We start from the raw sequence: 15062 nt of genomic DNA, 5'->3' as shown, positions 1-15062 counted from the left end.
AGCAGTATCATCCTATAAATCTAATTCCTTAGGAAACCAGGATAAAATGGCACAGGAGTGTTAAAGCTTCTAACCAGCTCTCAGAAAAGAAATAGGGAAAAAAAGGTGCTGATATGATAAATTTCTGCTTATTGTTTAATTTGTATTGTGACAAGAAAGGTGGGGACTGAGATCTCATCCACCACCTGTGTTTCCATCATCAAAAAAGCCATCCAGGTGATGATGAAGATAAACAAGCAAACAAAACCCAGGTTTACTACTTAGACTATGCTTCTCAAAATCCAAATACGACACCTCTCTGGAAAGGTGAGAGAAGGACATCAGAGCTGTAGTAGCTACCTAAACCATTCGTCATGCTTCAAGGCCAGGAGAGTCACATGAATAGGTCTCCCAGTGGAAGAGCAAACGGACAATGTGGAGACTAAACGGGCGCAGATACCAAAACACTTTAATCACTGGCTACGTGCAATTGTACAAATCACGATGGCCCTGCAGCGGGGCAGTCTCGCATAGCCCAGCTACTGCCCTAGGCTGTAGGGCCAACTGCAGTTCACGTGCTAACACCGGGATCAGCCAGGCCTGGCCCATGCCAGCTGCCACAGCGATGGGCCACAACAGCATTCGCACACTCTTAAATTTCCTTTCAGAATCGTAATAAAACTCAGTTTAAGGTTTGGCCGGGACGTCTGCCAAACCGCTTGGATCTCTGACACTTTTTTTACATTGCTGTGATATTCTTCCTCTCCTGCCTGTTTTAAACATGCTTAGCGCTTCTGGTGTTCTTAGCATTTCACCTTCACAATTAGAAAATAATAAAAAAAAAATTCAGGTACATGTTAATGCAGGCTTTTTTAGTGCTGCTATCTTTGATGACAGAAAGAAAGATTTTTACTAAAAGAGACTTGCTTGATAGGCAAGTTTCCCGATATACTTTCATTCAAATAAATGTTTTGTTCTAGGTGAAGCTTCATAATGGAGTTTCATAAATATAATCAGTGCTGTGAGACTGCAAGGTAGATAGGAGCCTTTCATCACAACTTATTATTAGAGCGGCCATCTCTATTCTTTCTGAAGTGGAAGAAAATATGGCATAAAACCCTCTATAATCTGTTGCAAGTAGGATCTTGGCAGGATGCATTAGCAAATGAACTCATTTTAGTTGATTAAATATAGTTGAACAGATCATTTGCTTTTACTAGCAACAATAAACAAATCTTATAATTTTCATAATATATATTATACAAGAGGACATAATTTTTCCAGATATGAGGCCCTTTTATGATAAAGCCTCCTTCTTTGATACCGCTATGATAGTTAAAGTAAAAATAATAAAAATATTGTTACCAAAGAGGAGATAGTTCCCTTGTGGTATTTGCAGCTTTGTGTTGGAAGGGATTTTACAGTGACAGTAAAAGATAAATATATCTGCCATTCAAGTGAAGCACTGAATGAAACTAATGATAGAATGGAAGTTTTCATTTAAATACATAGGCTTTATTGTTCAAATTGCTAGCTCAACTCAATTTAATACCCAGATATCAGTTTATAAAAAGCCAGAGAATCAGATACATATTTGGATTCCCAAAATAAGCAGCAGTGCCACATTTGGTCTCACCATTATATTCTTCCTAGAGAAGACCACAGTATTCTAATATATTTTTTCTGCAATATCCTTAGGAGCTCTGATTTTCTGCTGTTGAACTCTGCACTTTCACTGCAGACTGCAGCCAGTCTGTGGTCCAGATCTTGTTGATCAACAGCAGGTCAACAGTAACTGATCTTCAGCTGAAATGCATTCAGTGTCAATACTTTACTCTTCGAATATTCCTTCCAGTTAATATAATTCAAGGTACTTTCTTAATGTATGCCCAAAAGAATCTTGAGTAAAGTTTCCTGCAGCTAGGTGAAACTTCTCTCCCTCTCTCTCAAACACCCACGATTTCTATTTCTATATTTAATAATAATAAAATAAGCTGCAAGAAGAAAAAGCTATGGAGAGTCCACAGCTTTTTATTCTTGCAACTTATTTTATTATGATTATTATTATTACAGACATTCAGAGCTAAACAAAAATCTCTCAGTTTTAGTAACCTCAAACAGCTGCTAGTGTTCTGGTAAAAATTCACCAGAAGATGTGCATCAAGTGTAACCATAAGAAAGAAAAGTGATCCCAAGCCAGATAACAAGCTATGTTCTTATTCCAATCTTAAACTGAGGGAACTCTACTGAAATTAATACCTCTATACAGATGTAAAAACTGTGGAACTTACAAGAGACTTAGATCCGGTAGTTTTAATTTAAAAGCACAAACAAATAGAAGCAAGACTTCCCATTTTCTTTTAATATTCATCCAAGGATGAAAAGCTCTGTCTTGCAAAACGTCGTAGAAATTGGTTTTGAGGTCTACCTTTATCGCATTATACAAGCACTTTTTTTCTAAGCTTTGCAGCAATGGTGATAATTTATTTCTGCACACTTTCTGGAGGGGTATTTTCTGGAGGGAAGACTTAATACTAACTAAGCCTAGCATGCAGAGAAGGAGCTCTGTGCCTCAAGAAACTACTGCCACTAGTGAGAGGAGAACATAGCTTTGAAATATTTATGACAAAAGTTAAGCCAGAGGTGTTTCTCTTGCATATTATTAGTTTAAGCTGGAAGCCCTTTCAATATTTATTGCAGAAATAGCCAGCAGTTCCCCATTTTCTGTTCTTCAAAACATACTCTCTTTAAACTCAGCAATGGAAGTTGGTGAGCTCAGGAGGTCATTTCATCCACTGCATAACTGGTGTGTTCAGAATTCCAGTCCACACACTGTCCTCTGCCTAAAAGCAGGAAATCCTGAAGCAGCATACTGTCGAAATGCTTATATGTCCATGTGTTTTGCCTCATGCAAAATTATAAACTTGGACAGAATTACATTGTTCCACTAAAGTTTAGAGAGCATTTTTCATTATAGATATTCTGCAATCTAACACCATAGTTTATTAAATAACTTTCAGTTAAGTAACTTTCGTTACAGGCCTTCTTCATTTGATGATCTATTTATTTATTTTAATGCACTGCATTATCAGTATTCTAACTGGTTTACCATTAACCCATAGCTGCTAATTAAAAAGAGAGAATGCAGATTTCTGTCACTTGTTTCTGCTCATATATCATCTAAGAAACAAACCCTAGCTTATTTGAACTGTCACAATCTTTTTTTTTCCCTGAAATAAGCTTTATAGAAATAACTCTTTCATCCCATAGACCTTGATCCTGCAATTCAATACCAGCGAGCATCCCATGAACCAATATATCCCATTAAATTGAGTGGGGCTCCCTGTGCTTCTGTCAGCCCACGCAAGCACCCTGATTGCAGGACCAAGGCTGGTGGATGCAAGCGGTTGATCACAGATGTCAGCCTGCCTCCCTTTCTGTATTTCACTGTGTTTGAACATTCTGACTCATGGGGCCAATTGTTTCTGCTTCCTAAATGACTACCAAGAATGACCAAAATATTCATGCAGATGGTGTCTGCATCGGTACTCACATGAACCTGAAAGGAGGCTTGAGAGGTTTTTGCATTCCACTGCTACTTCAGGGACTGAATTTGCCTGAGTGAGTTTATATTCATTTGTGGAAGTGAATATAAAACAATGGTGAATATCACTGAACACAATTCAGCACTTAGCTGATTGAATATTTGTGCATACTTTAAAAAAAGTACGTTTTAACTACGCCTTGTATTCTGCATAAAAATGCAGTATTCTCAGAAAGGCTTTCTTTCATAACAGCGATTTAAATTCTCTCTAGAGTTCACATTAGAAAGAAATACAGGTGGTATTCTTCTCATCCTTTCTCTGGTTCTTCTCCAAGATGCTCATTTTTTCTAATAAAATAGCATGCAATAAAGAAAAATGTTTAACATCTAAACTGCCAGAGATTACATTTCAGCATTAATATCCTTTTGATTAAAGGTAGCATTTCATACATCTTGGAGCTACAGTTTCAGCCTGTCTGCAAATTTGCAGACTACAGCTCATATTTTGAAGCAAGCTTTTGCCTACAGAGAGGCTATTGCTTTCTTTTCTTTCCTTGTGTCCTTTTTTTAATAAAAGTTTGTGCTCTGCAAAACTTGAAAGGTTTCTAGATAATGTTTCTACAACACACTGCTCACCTCACAGTAACATAGGCAATGCTATATAAATCTAAAATCATGGTGGCCTTTTAGTTGCAGGAAAAAAGTAGTAGTACTAGAATAAAATAATTGCGAGCAGTTACCAGTAACATCTCTTCTACAGTTTTCATCCACCCAGTGTTAAAAAGATCCACTAACATTTTGGAAAACATATTGACTTGGCTCATTATATATCAATAATCTCTGGAGAAAATCTTCAATGAATATGACACTCTTACTATGATAGTATAGTGGGTAGGGTATTTTCGAGGAAAAGTATTGCTTGCTGGTAAAAATGGACAGGTAAAAGTCAACACACTTAAACTGCTGTAGCTCCAATTAACATGACAGCAATAAAGCAGAAAACCATTTGCTCCAGTGTATTACAAATTCAGCAGGAGCACGATATCTGTGGCATATGAAAATAGTGCAACTTGATTGACAAAGTGGGGAAATTTCTGGAAAAGTGCAGCATTATAGAAGTCATAATGCTAGTTTGAAGCCTACAGTGTTTGAAGTACAGCATATGTTCTTTTGATGTCAGAGCTGATACAGCTTCTACTAATGCAGTTGCTTAGAGTTCATTTCCAGCTTCAAATACTTAACTGGAAGATTTTGAAACAGGAAACCTCAGCCAAACAAGTTAATTTTGTTTAGCCTCCTTTCCCCACAAAAGAATTTCCTGAAGTATCATTATTTTTTTGTGATGGTGTATTTTGCAGTATTGCTAGGTGTTTAAAACATTTGCCTATCACACTCATAGGTGTAGGGATTATCATCTCAAAAACCTCAGAGTATCGCTGCTTCTGAGTTCAGATTTAATCAAGGATTACTACTACAAGGATTATACTGCTTCATCTGGTGATAGGTGTAATGCAGCTAAGAACACATGATGCTATTAATCAGCATTTTTAGCAACAAGAGTCAAAAAGGGGTTTTTTTTCTCCTTCCAATCAGAACTCTTGGGAGAAAGAGCCCTTTACACAACTGCAACAGGAAGTTCAGTAAGTTTTTTGGCAATATCCTGAACCAGAAGGCTACACATCCTACATAAATCCATATCATCTCATTTCCAACAGTGAAATCACTTCTTTAGAAATTACCTGTCATTTGTGAAATACACAGGAAAGTATGACCATTTCTTATATCTGAAAACTAATTTCCTTTTTTCTTTCCTAAACACATACTTTTGTTGATTTTCCTAAAGTTAAGCTTTCACATTTCTTTTTTTCTTTTTAACATTTCTACCACAAATGTAAGCAAAATGAGTATTAACAAAAATTGCATCCATTTAGGAACTGTACACATATTTTCCCATAAGCATAGGTGATCTCTTACAATTTCTATCATTTTTTGTTCTGAAAATTCTTTTTGTTAATTATTTTTTGCATTTTTTTGCATATTATTATTTTATTTCTGTATTTAATGCTATTCTACTGGTAATATATATACACATGTGTATATATCATACACATATATATATATGTTTCTACACATATTCTGTATAGCTCTGAGCCAAGCAATGTTGAAAAAGATGTTTAATACAACCATCACAAGGTTGCACAGCATGGAAACAGGACTCATGTTATCTTATACTAGAGGCAGTCATTCTTGACTAGAAAATACAAAAAGCACCACATAAAAAAAGGAAACTCATATGCATAGACTGCTGAACCATCTGATCTCCCTCACTTCTGTAAAGACACTTCTGGTAGAGCCTCCTGATTAATTTTCTAGGAGCTACCCAGGGTACCTGTCTCAACTGGACCCTTCATAGACCAGTATCTATCTAACAGACCTTTTCCTGGAATAGCATCCGGCAACTATATAGTATGAAGACAAAAACTAAATGTAATACTCTGAAGTGTATGACATGGAATGAATCTTTCCTGCCATCATATTACAACTTTCTCTGACTCCGCAGTACAAAATCCAAAGATTAAATTCCTCAAGAAATACCTATTTTGCTTGTTCAAGTGCTGGCAACATTATTGATTTTGATGCAACCCAGCCATACTGAACTCTATTGATTTGCACTCTGTGTGATGCCTGGCACTGAAGGAAAAGCTGTGAACACAGCAGTGTCTACCAGTGGGCAATACTACAGAAAGCCAGTCAGATGAAACTCAATAATAAATTTTCATAATCACAATTCTGTGTGTGTGACTAATATTCAAGCCATAAACATTAAATATTTGTAATCCAGTAGTGTGACTGAAATATGTTTAGGTCACAGCAACATGCAGCATCTCGTCCTCTGAAAGTTAGGGCTTCTTAAAGATAAGCATCCAAAACATGGAGAGTGCTATAATTACTAATTGTTTCAAAAGTGTGATTAAAGCTGTGACTTACTAACAAGCCTTCAGTGCCCAAATCCTATTGACTTTCAAGCCTTATTATTCGGATGTTTTTAATATAATAAATTACTGATGTCAACATATTAGCAATGAAATAGCCCCATACAAGAACTGAACAAGTGATTCCACTAATTACTAGATTTCCCTAGCTTCATGCCCTTTGTCCACTAAGCTTTCTGTCTCCTTGTCTATAACCTCAGCATATGGTCATTTGCCCTATGAAACTTGGCAAAAGACAACAGATATTGCAAGCGCCTGTGACTCTCAGCATGGCTGGCCAGACAGCTGCAGCCAAAGAGTTTATCACAGTTCAGCTCTTCCCCTGCCTTCCCCTCAACAAGGGCATTAATCTGGGTCTCTCATCTATTCAGCTTCTGATTTTCATAAAGCAGGTAGAAAAGTAATTTTCTTTGATACCTTTTCCCCCCTTTCAAATTGGCCAGTAATTCAGAAGTTATTGAGAGGAAGAGAAAGCAGGCATGAAGATAGTAATTTAATATGCCTCATTTCCTTCACTGCCAAGAAAAACAGGAGATAAATAAGATAATGGAACATGTATAAAGATACCCAAGTCTGATCTTGCGAGCAAACTGTAGGCATCTTTTCCTTTGACTTAATTGAAACTACTTACATGAAGAAAGGGACACCCCTAAATTAGCACTGGAAGGACTAGGGGTTTATTGTCCAGCGTTTTAGCATATAGTGTCATTAAAGAAATGTCATTAGCTTAAAATCTTCAACCATATAGTCCATGAAGTAAGAAAAGTTTGACTGCCAGAAATATTAACATTCAGAAAGGATATGAATTTCCAGAATTCTGGTTTCTGCAATCCCAAATATAATGTTGTTATAAATTAGTACTAACAGAACATTTCTGTGTCCCAGTAAAACATGGCTGTAGAAACAATGACCACTCTTCTGTAAATTTCCGTTCTCAAATGGTTATTACAGATATACTATATTTTTATGCACAATTCCCATTTACATCAGCGGAGGTTACCTAATGCTTTAAAAACTGACTACCAATAATAATAAACAAGTATATTATATGGAAACATTTTGATGGCCAGAAATCAATTTTCTTTCAGTTGGAAGCTTTTTATTCTAATTGTTACCAAAGAATTAGAACAAAACTCGGAGTGTTTGTGTGGTTACTGTCTGAAGTTGTCCTTGAAGAAATGAGTTAGATGACTTCAAATAACATGTATGTAACATATATTATAGTATTGATGAAGATACTAGGTTTCTGTGATAATACCATGTAATCTATCTCTGCAACTACAGAAAGATATATCAATGTGAAACTTCAGATAGACTCTTCGCACAGCCAGCACCTTTATAATATATATTCAAGTAAGTGGCTTAATTTGGTTTTCTGTTATGTCCTTCAGTTGGTCAGGTGCACTTTTGGGAAATTATTGTCCCTAGCATTTCCACCTTACTTTAGGAAGCCCAGGATTTCCAGGATTTCATCTTTCAAATTATTTTCCCAAAATAAATAGTAATATAATCTGCTTAGATATTCATCATACAAGAGATGGTTCTAAAGAAGGAAGCAAACTACTTTCACATTCCTCAGATAATGGTCACCTTATGCTGTCTGAAATGGAAAAAATGAAATAAAGAAAAAAAATGTGCATTAAACAGAATCCAAATCCAACATTAAGTATTTCCTTTTAAGAGGATTGCTGCTGACCTCAACTTTACATAAGAACCTGAGAGTGCATAAGTTCCTTGCAATATAAGACTCCCAAGCTCTTAAAAGGCAGTAAAGATCACCTTCTGCTGAATGTATCCAAAATGCTGAGATATTTGATTTGTCATTGATATATGACATTATCAAGATCTAAATGTATAACATAATAACCACATCAATTCTGAACTCTGTGGAAGCTAAGAGAACTTTCCCTGCCTGCTCATAAGATCCACATTTTTTAACAGCTGAGCAGTATACAGTACAGTTCAGCTTTACTGTCAGGGTTATTTCTCTCAACTTACATTACAAGCAACAGACCTATCCAAGATGGGATGGTAGCTTTTGGGAGGAACACAATAATTATTTACATTAACTTTCCATAGGTTCCTCTTCTGTTACAGGGAGAAGAATATGTACAAATTCACAACACCATCACTTCTCTGGTCATAGTCCAACATTTCCATTTAATCTTCCTCCCAAATTCCCCCTGTGAAATGATCAAAAAAAAAAGAAATCAGAAAATACACAGCTCTATTTTGAAAGTAATTTCTTATTTGCATATTCCCTATTTAAATAGCCTTTCTAAAGGCTCTGTGACAGAAAACTGTATGAAGGTACATATTTATACAGCTTTTTTTCATTCAGCTATTTTATTTACATTTTTATGTCTATCTCCCACTGAACAGGAGAAAGTTTTCTCTCAAAAAACAAACTGTAGTGGAAAAGAAATGCCCGTCTCTCTTTTTTTAACTTTATAATGTACAAAGGCAGCTTAAAACTGGTATGCATATTTCCAAAAGTTCCTATTAAAGAGAAGTTTTCCTCAGTTGGATCTTCTCAGGTTCTGCTCCCACAGTATGTCACAAACAGGCTAACTTAAAGGCCATAGGAGCTCTGCAAACTGTTCTGCATTATGCATGAATCAAGACATTAATTTGTTTCCATGTTCTTTTTCTTCATAGATGACTAGAAAAATGAGCTATGTCTCTTTGCTCTTCTGGACTGTTACCAAGAGTTACCTGAATAAAAGTACCCAGGCTGGCATATCGTGTCAGCATTCACAACGCAAGCTCGTGGAGCACATGCAGGCCAGCCTAGGAACAGTTACGCTTTGGGGCACAACGCCTCTCTAATCTCACTTCTTGCTCATCTGCATACGTACCACATAACACTACCACACGGTACTACGTGATCTGCTCTGCCTGATTCATGCTCTCACCCACCCCTGCCTCACAGTTTTCACACAGCTTTCCCAGGGTCTGTCTGTGCTACAAAGGGCAACGTGACCTGCCTGATATTGAGAAGAAGCACCCCTTCTCTTGGCTCTGAGGCCAAGGTGTATTACCATTCCCTAGGTCTAGGATCCAGAGTTCACCAGACAGGTCAGGAAGAGAAAGGGTGAAGGCAGGACTGTTCTTGGTATGCAGGCATATGGAGGGTGACTGGAAGCTAATGCTCCTCTGCCCCAGACAGTCAGCCACAGGATACATTATCAAGCACCATACACTTTATTCCTGGCAAACCCCCCAAAATATCATTCTTGTCCAGGACAAAATGTTTTTCTCTTCTCTCACTCAGAATGATTCAGCCCTCCCAGAAAAGTTCCTCTTCATCCTTGGCACACATATCCAGAAACCACCTGAAATACTGAGAAGAGCGGGCTCTGTCCCCTGTCCCCACTGTACCCTGGAGTACTTTGAAAGCAGGTGCCTAGCAGGAATCCAGAGCATGGCTCCATGGGCCCTGAGGTGGATATTCAACCTGAGGTGGAAAAATCAACCAATACTGAGAGATGTTGCTCCAGTTGTATCGCTATACTACTTCCTTCTTCCTAATCTGATAACTCTGTCCCTGGATATAGCCTTTGCTTCTAAACAGAGGTGCCTAAACATGGCTAAAGATCATACTGTTCTTCCAGGTTCATATCCTAAATAACCCCAAAAGTTGAGACCTGTCTGCCCATGCACTCTTGCAAGTGACTTGGCTGGAAAAACAAAGGGCATCCTATTTCATTAAGAGAAACTCCTCCAGAAGAGCTATTCCCAATCTCCTCTAACACCCGCAGGCCTATTGCAGCAGATGTCCAGAACCAGACCGCCAGGCCCTCTCCAGCCTGCCCTCTGCTGCATATGGCCTGTTCCTATAAAGACCTTTTCTCACGTGTAAAGCTGTGCTGAATACAATGAATGAACGTTTCATTTGTTTGTTCAGAAATGTTCGGATCTTCTGGGCTTCAGTGATTCCACATAGCAAGAATGTTTCTCACAAAAGTCTTTTGTGGACCAAGAAAAATTATCTCCTGACTATATTACATCCCATCCCCTGGGGTCATTCATTTGGAAGAGTGAAACAGTTTTTGTGAACGACATCAACCAAGCATCATGTTATTTATGCACTGGAACACAAAGGCAAGGTTGTCAGGGACAGGAGAGAAAGGGCAGCCTTATGCAGTCTGGTCTTCATCTGAGATCATTTTGTCACTAAGTAAAAACTGCTCCTTTCTCTGCCTGTGTGTTCACGTAGCCTGGCTTGATCAGCACTGGAGCTAGCTTGGAAAGGTATGATTTGTGTTGGCAAGAAGGTGGCCAAGCTGACAGAAACTACAGTTAATGTGCATAGCAGCTGCTGAAGGACAAAATGGCATCTGCTGTGTGTATGAGGTCTGCACCACACTCTCTCTGTGATTGGTGACAGCCTCCCAGGCTCTAAACAGATGGCTGCTATGCAGATTCAGGACATCTATCAACCCTGGTCTTGGAGCTCAGCCAGGAACATCAGAGCAGGAATCCTAGGTGAGCAACCAGCCTTTCTGTGAAAGGTAATAAGCCAGAGGCTTACAGAGGCTGTAGCAGATTTCTCCTTGTCACTGCGAGGGTGAAGCAGGTTCTCACCGCTGTCCTCATCTTCCTCCACAGAAAGTTTGGCACAGAGTTATCTCTGCAAGGGACAAGGACCATCCCCTCTAGCAGGTACCTGTTTCTAATGTGGCAGTGTAGCAAAGGAGCGAGCTTCCCCACAAAGTCCTTTTAGGAGTTGTGCTCTGTGTGTGATGTCTAAGAAATGGTGCAAGAGTGGCTGCACATCCCTGGAAATGCATGTTGACAGTTAGAGGATGGACTGGAGGATGTGATGAGAGTTGGTGGCCCTGTTGTTCAGTAACTCAGGCAATCACAAAACTACCCTAGACTATCCAAGACTCAGATCACTTTAGCATACATACACTCTAGGAATTTGGCTTCTAAGGCTCAGTCAGGGGCATTCCTATAGGGTAGATACACAGACAGTGAAATTACAGTGTCATCTGTGACAAGTAAGAAGTAACTTAGAGTTTGTGCAAAAACATGGTTTTACCAACAGCTATTTAGTTCAAAAGAATGTCAAACAGTGAGACAATAGCAATCTCTGTGAAAAATTCAGCACTTCAGCTCTGCTCCAGAGAAAACTCCCTTTCTCATTAGGCTCTCCACAGAATCCTCTGGGACAAATAACCACTGTGAACTTCATTATTATTTATTACTTTAAAGATTAAAAAGCAAATTAAGTTTTCAAGGTCTTTTTTGAGTGGGGAAGGGGAAGGAAAAGGGACCCTATTCGTTTACAGAAAGAAGAGGCAAAAATCTGTTTTTCTTCAGCTGGAAGAAAGAGATCTGTATAGAGCTCACTTTTCTCAGTTTTTGGATTTGCTGTTCAGTAAGTCCCCCCGGTCAAAGAAACACAGTTCGTCAAGGGGAAAACTCCAGTATTTCCTTTGGAGGAAATTTCCTTTTACAGCAATGGAGAGGAAAGTTAGGCAGAAATAGCTGGAAAATGTTTTCTGCCTTAAGCACACACACCTTACAACCCTATTACACTGTCTGCCCCTTCACAGCAGCTTCTCTCCTTCACCCTCTGACCAGGTGGGACTGTGCTGCTGAGGCAGTAAAATGGCAAAACTACAGAGAGCAGTTCCTTGAACAACAGACCCTCTGTTTAACAGAGATATTCTACTCCAAACCTTTGCCAAAATGACAGGAGGCAAAATGGAAAAAGATAGAGAAAAATGTGTCCCTCCTGCTAGAAGATTTGTATTTAGTGATTAGCTTAAGTAGCTTGAACAAGAGCAAAGTGAGTATTTTAACATGGTATTTTCTAAATTTGGATCACCAAGAACATTTGGAAAAGCAGAAACAAAACAAATCAGGATTTATTCTGAAAACGGCCAATTTCTCTTGTAACTTAAAATATGTAGAAGGTACTATTCCCTTGCCAATTTAACCTCCTTTATCCCTCACTGGAGGTAATAAGCCACATTCTCCCACTAAGTCAGAATAAGCTTAACTCTTCCAAAGTTATCATAGACTCCTGCTGAGGGGAAAAAGAGGTCTCAGGACAACATTATTAGAGTGCTGTAACCTGATCTTACCACTGAGAAAATACTTCATTAGCTTAGATGAAGTAGCTTGTATTTTTGAAACAGAATACAAAAATTAAAATATAAAGCAAATTCTAAAAGTCCTACGTTATTGCACTTACCACATTCTCTCAGGAATTTCTGTACATGATCATACAACCAAAGACATCATAATACATATATGCTATTTTTGTCATCGTATGCATGCTAAATTCCATATACAGGCCAATTTACAATATGCTTCATCCTTTAATTAACAACTGTCTTCATCTATCATTTTCCAGAAGAACGTGCCATGTCTTTGTGAGGGACAAAACCTAATGATAACCAGAGACACCCATCTCTAGAAGAAAATGAGATTTTAGTACAAGCCATTTACACAGACCAAAAGAATTTTTACAGCTTTCCCTGAATTAGTTTGGTGCCAGACCATCTAGTAACACATTGAAAAAGGGCATTCAGTAATGTTGTACTTTAAAACTCAGGGATGAGGAGATGACTACAGTGAAGAGAGCTTCATTGTGCATCGGTAGTGATGGGAGTCTTTAGCTTCTACTAGCAATCAGTAGTGTTCAGTGGGGGAAGCTGGTATGTTAGCAATAGTTACATTTTATCTGTCAACCCTGCAGCCCCATATTAAAAATCTAGGTGTTGTCTGCTTATGAAATACTCCTTGACCACCAAGGTTATAAACCTGTTCTGCAGATTCCATAGCTCTTCTCTCACCATAGTTGGTTTTATGCGATCAATTTTCCACTCAATTATTTTAACTCCTTCATCTTCTCTTCTTGAGTAATCCGATTTTCCTTCTGTATTTGCTCTTAACACTAACAACTACTTTTCCCCCCTAGACCCTTCTCATTAATGGTGCATCCATTCCTGAGATCTGTCCTCCTAACAGTCACTTCTAAACAGTCAAGGTCTGTGTACTCCAATGATGGAAACACACCAGTAAAATGGGGTTCAGTTCAGGTTCAATATGGCCAATGTCATCCAGTTTGGTTTAAGCCAATAGCAGTGATAGTGTTACCAATAAGAACTGGCTCATTTATGCTAAATTTACACACAAACTGAACCAGAATTCTGGCTTTAAGCATTGTCATTTCTTCTGTCTACCATAGCCCAGCACTAAATCTTTTACATATTGCAGTCCAACACTGGAATGAAAGACAAGGTGAGTTGCGGATATACACTTTTAAAAGCTGTTTCTGTGTGTCTCCATCTATTTGTTCCTTATCCTATGAGCAGAAAAAAAGAAGAGGAAGTTTTTCGCTTTCCCTCTGAACATCAGCACTGAGACTGACCTTTGCTTATCTGATTTTTGAGCTGATGTAAAAAAAAAGGGGGGGAGGGTTGAGGGAGCAAGGGAAGGGAAGGGTTCCCCATGTTACACCAACTCAGAGGGTCAGCTGACTGTGAGCTAGGGTCCAGCTCTGATCCAGATCAGCTGTGAGAACTCAGCCCAGACTTCTGATGAAACTGCTGAGCTGTGAGAAAAATCTGTAGAGTAGAACCATGCAAGATAAGAAAGCTAAAATTTCAGAGGCAAAACTTGAGGAGATAAGTAGCAGCTCAAGGATTCAAGGGGAAAGACACTAACCTGAAAGGAATCACAGAATCACAGAATCACAGAATCACAGAATGAGGTTGAGGCTGAGGTTGGAAGAGACCTATGGAGATCATCTAGTCCAACCCCCTGCTCAAGCAAGGTCACCTAGAACATGTTGCACAGGATCAAGTCCAGGTGGGTTTTGAATATCTCCAGAGAAGGAGACTCCACAACCTCTCTGGGCAACCTGGTCCAGTGCTCTGTCACCCTCACAGCAAAGAAGTTTTTCCTCATGTTCAGATGGAACTTCCTGTGTTCCAGTTTGTGCCCGTTGCCTTGCATCCTGTCACTGGGCACCACTGAAAAGAGTCTGGTCCCATCCTCTTGACACCCTCCCTTAAGATATTTGTACACATTGATAAGATCTGCTCTCAGCCTTCTCTTCTCCAGGCTAAACAGGCCCAGCTCTCTCAGCCTTTCCTCATAAGAGAGATGCTCCAGTCCCCTAATCATCTTTGTAGCCCTTCGCTGGACTTGCTCCAGTAGTGCCACATCCCTCTTGTACTGGGGAGCACAGAACTGGACGCAGTACTACAGATGTGGCCTCACCAGGGCTGAGGAGAGGGGGAGAATCACCTCCCTCCACCTGCTGGCAACACTCTTCTTGATGCACCCCAGGATACCATTGGCCTTCTTGGCCACAAGGGCACATTGCGGCCTCATGGTCAACTTGGTGTCCACCAGCACTCCCAGGTCCTTCTCTGCAGAGCTGCTTTCCAGCAGGTCAGCCCCCAACCTGTACTGGTGCATGGGGTTATTCCTCCCCAGGTGCAGGACCCTGCACTTGCCTTTGCTGAACTTCATGAGGTTCCTCTCCGCCCACCTCTCCAGCCTGTCCAGGTCTCTCTGAA

Source organism: Apteryx mantelli, chromosome 1 (genome assembly GCF_036417845.1).
Source record: "Apteryx mantelli isolate bAptMan1 chromosome 1, bAptMan1.hap1, whole genome shotgun sequence".
Classification (NCBI taxonomy): Eukaryota; Metazoa; Chordata; class Aves; order Apterygiformes; family Apterygidae; genus Apteryx; species Apteryx mantelli.
Note: the sequence above shows the minus strand (reverse complement) of the source record.